Source organism: Furipterus horrens, unplaced genomic scaffold (assembly GCF_987537825.1).
Source record: "Furipterus horrens unplaced genomic scaffold, mFurHor1.1.pri manual_scaffold_4, whole genome shotgun sequence".
NCBI classification, from domain to species: Eukaryota; Metazoa; Chordata; class Mammalia; order Chiroptera; family Furipteridae; genus Furipterus; species Furipterus horrens.
In genome coordinates, this window is record NW_028327174.1 from 66,431,743 (window position 1) to 66,436,330 (window position 4,588).

Below are 4,588 nucleotides of genomic sequence, written 5' to 3' on the forward strand. Positions count from 1 at the left end.
GATTCAGTTTAGATTTCAGATATTCGATAATATTAGAATAGTTCATTATGTAGACCATTTTCCAACTAGTATCCAGGAAAGTTTTGATGAATTTTACCTGGATGTTTTAATCAAATTTTAATCTTCCAAGCACAAATAAATCATTCTCTCTAAACCTGTAAATTCTTCAAATACTTTAATCTTTTATAATTATATGAAGCTTGCCTTCTTTAACAGGTCTTCCATTATTGCTTGTAATTAGAGCCCTCTAAATATTTTAAAAGCTTCTTTGTCTTGTAAAATGGAAAGTCAGGATTCAAAACCTATTAAAACTCTGCCTGGCTGTCCAGCTGTCCTGGCCACTCTTTTAGCTAAAATCCTAAAATCTGTCTGAGATCTGAAGGAGTCCTGGAACAACTGGGACTCAAAGTGCTGTGGAAATCAGCAGATTGACCACACTTTACTCTGGTTTCATTCTGTCAGGACTACTCTAATTTGTCTATTTCAGCCCAAGGCCAAAGTCTCTGTTGATTTGTCCACAATGCAAACCACAGGAATGACGTTTTCTGCCAAATTGCCATCCTGAGTTAGTAAGTGAGGAAGTTTAGGGCCTTCAGGGTAGTGTTCACTATTCAGGAGTGAAAACGACTTTTTATATATTATCCCTGTCTTGTCTCCCCCCCCCCCCCGCCACATTTATTTCTCGTTGAAACAAAGATTAAGACCACCAGGCTTATAGTACTAGTTAAGATAGCAATTTGGTACTGGTAAGAACCTTAATTAGCAGAAGGGAACATGTATAGTAAAGATTAATGGGAAGACTATCAGGCTTCGGAAATGCTTGTGGAATAGCTTATATTTGTAAAACCATCTGCAGTTTAATCAGCCACTCTATATACATAACCTTATTTAATCCTTGCACCAATCCTGACAGGTGTTGCATTCTCCTCTTTATAGGTAAGAGATTGAAATTGAACAGCTAAATCGAGACAAGGGCAGTCATTGCCCTAACAGCCACAGCACCCTTGCTCTCAAGGTACCTTCTGTGGAGCCACAACTGTCTCATGTGTCATGGGCACTGGTCTGGAGGAAGCAAATGCAGTTTCAGCCAATGGAGCACAGTATGTGGAAAGTATGGTGCTGTGAAGAGGTGGCAGTGTGTGCAGGTGGTCTGTGGAAACTCCAGCAATCATGCTGAAGTCTGTGTCCTGGCAGCTAACCAAGACAGCACTCATTAATCAGTACCCTTGCAAAGGGGAAGGATAGTAACGCTCTCTGTGACTACCATCAGTGGGAAGCCATTAATACTACCTGCCCTGAAGGGGCAAGTGAAGGAGCAGTTACCAGACCCCAGTGAGAGTTGTGACTGGTGGATTGGAGCCACCTGACAGGTGCTCTGACTTGGGTACCAGCATTAGGTTGAGAAAAAGAGCTACAGCTAAACCAGCCTGGTACAGAGGAAACCAAGGGAGTAAATAACCTGAATTATCTCTCCTTGCCATCTGATCCTTGGCTGGTTCCTCTCATTCGCTAAGTGCAACCCAAAGTCAGAGGACACAGGAACCCAGGTAAAGCCATCTGCGGAGGTCAGCCTCCCATGGCATGAAGCAGGGTAGGGGTGAGTGAAAAAAGGACCTGAAAGCAGTCAGGGAAAATGGAGAATATCTCAGAGGCAATTTTAAGACTAACATCTCATTATCCTGCCCTTTTGATAACTTCCTTTCCTGGTGGGGACTTCCAAGAGGCATGTAGGTCTTCAGGACTCTTCCCTCTTTTTTTATCTAATCAACTCCCTTTTCTTAACTCAAACAATCGACCTCCTGGAAGTTGCTAGGTGCTTTGGGGGTTGGGACATGAAGGTATGAGGGGGGACCTCAAAAAAAAAAAAAAAAAAAGAGAAAAGGAATTACCCTCTGGAGGGCAGGCCCCTTGTAGTACAGGTTTCTCCTTCTAGGTGAGTGTTCTGGGAACCCATCTGTATCTGTGTACCAGCTGGCATTGTTAGAGGCTGCGTTCAACTTCAGTAAAATTTTTTTGAAGACTCTTTCAACACCTTTGCCCATTTCACAATGGGTGATTTATGAGCACACTGGCCCACATCTCACTGAGCATTAAACAGTTTTTAACCCAAGGCAGCATAACTCCATGCCCCACCTTGTCTGTTCACCTGATCTCATCTTGTGCAACTATGTTTTGTTTCCTTGGATGAAAAAAGTCCTCAAAGGGAAACATTTTGCCATTGTGGAAGAGGTGAAACAAGGGGAAAAAAATGGCAGAAGCACTAAAGGGCAATCAAAATTGGTGAGTTTAAAAACTGTTTTGAGCAGTGGAAAAAACATCTTGATAGGTGTGTTGCATCAAGTGGAGAGTACTTCGAAGTTAACAGAAGTTTAAACATGTAAGAATAAATACACAATTTTTATAATTAAATTTCGGTTTTTTGGGTCCCCTTTCATAGAGTCAAATTGCTTGTAGTGCAGTAGAAGAAATAATACATTGTGATAATATTGGTTATTTTTTCCCAATGATTCTGAACTTTTCATTTGCCTCCTGCCCCTCCAAGGGTGCCCCACTTCTGCTGCCTTTAATGCCTCAAAACTTTGGTGTCATTGACCTCGGACATCACTTTGCCATTCACAGTCCTGTGGATGGTGGTCTTTTGGATAGTTTGTAAGAAGTGACTGTTATCCAGGGTGTCAACAAGAACAAAGTCCTCCCTGTCATCCAGTAGGCAGTGGTAGGTGGTGATCTCAGCCTCCAGCTTGACCTTGATATTCATCAGGGCCTGATACTCTCGGGCCTGGTACTGCCCCTCTGCCTGGACCAGCCAGACTTCAGGTGCAGCAGAAGCCCATTGAGTCGTTCCATCTGCCTGGCATAGCGCAGCTCCATATCCTTCAGGCTGTTCTCCAAATTGGCCTCATCAAGTCCAGGCTTATCTCCCAGGACTGGACCGTATGTCTCAGCTCTCTGAGTGTCATCTCATCAGCTCCTATCTCAGCACTCTGCAAGGTGACCACTGCGGTGCTCTCTTCCATCTGCTGGGACAAGTACTTGTCTGGCTCCTCTCTGTTCTTCTGAGCCAGCTCATTATGCTAAGCCCGGGTGTCCACCATGATCTTGCTGAGGTCCTGAGATTTGGGGGCATCCAACTCCGCAGTTAACCCAGAGCTGGCAATCTGGTTTTGTAGACCATTTACTTCCTCCTCATGGTTCTTCTTGATGAAAAGAAGCTCCCCCTTGAGAGCTTTGATCTCTATCTCCAGCTGCAGCCAAGTGATATTGGTGTCATCAATGATCTTTTCAAGCTCATGGATGTCATTCTCCACAGACTGGCACAGGGTCAGCTCTGTCTCATACTTGACTCTGAAGTCATCTGCAGCAAGATGGGCATTGTCAATCTGCAGAATGATGCGGGCTTTGTCCACAGAACTTGCAAAGGTCTGAGCCTTCAGGTCCTCAACGGTCTTGAAATAATGCACCCAGTCTCTGACCTGAGGTCCATTCTCCAGGCATTCCCAGATTTTGCTCTCTAGTCTCTGATTATCAGCCTCCAGGCTTCTCACCCTCCCTCTCCAGGTAGGAGGCCAGACAGTCATTCAGTCTTTGCATAGTCTGCTTCTCATTATGGATGCCCCTATGACTGGCAACCCCCGGCCATCCCTACAACCAGGGCCCTGGATCCCCAGCTGCCCCACACACTGGTGGAACAGGATACCAAGAGCTGGGAGTGCCTGCAGAGATGCTGGCCATGCTGCTGGCTGGTCGGAGCCGGATGGGTGACTGCATGGATGCAGGGTCTGGTAGTTTGTGGAGAAACTGGAATAGGAGCTGAAGCTCAGGGAGGAAGTCAAGAAGCCGAGACTCAGGTTGAAGCTGCAGTCGCAATGATATTGTTGATTGGCATTCAACATTCACTTCACTTTCTTTCAAGTATATCTTTTTATACTATAAAGCCTGGAAAGACAAAAAATAAAAATAACAAATAAAAAATAAAAGCAAAAGCAAAAACCGCATTGCTAAATTCTATTACTGCCAGGTTCTAGATGTAGTTTAGGTTCAGCCACTCAAATTATGTATGTACTTGAGGGAAATTAAGAAAGCAGAAGCAAACTAGAAGTCATAGCATCTTCTTCTCTCTCTACTAACATTTGTGTTCACTGAGTTGTTGGTTGTGGGTGTTCAGATATAGGTCCAGGGCATCTATTCTTCTTGTGTGAAGTGCAGCCAAGATGCTGTGGTTCTGGGGCTGAGAGAGTCACCAGATCATGGTGACTTACTGATTGTGGTGGCCTCTCATTCATGGCAGTGGAGATAGATTCAAGAGCCAGTGGCTTTTTTTATCACGTAGGAAGGAACCACATACTTAGTGGCTTGGCTCTGTGGTATGGTTCAGTCTAAATTCCATTACTTTAATCTTCCCAACAATTTGGCAAGTCATTTAATAACCTGCAAAAATTTCTTTCTTCTTAACCTACATTCTGTCTTTGCAATTAAACTTTGACTACTATGGAAATAAACTTAAATACCTAAAATGCAAACTAGAAAGGGGTAAGCACTACTAGAGATATAAATTAGGTACTATGCAAATTTTGGAGAAACTAGATAT

General features: G+C 43.8%; 1 pseudogene; it reads right to left on the reverse strand.

The window, feature by feature from the left end:
* Positions 1-2,563: 2,563 nt before the first annotated feature.
* On the reverse strand, positions 2,564-3,893 carry LOC150012129 (keratin, type I cytoskeletal 18 pseudogene; annotated as a pseudogene).
* Between the last annotated feature and the right edge of the window lie 695 nt (positions 3,894-4,588).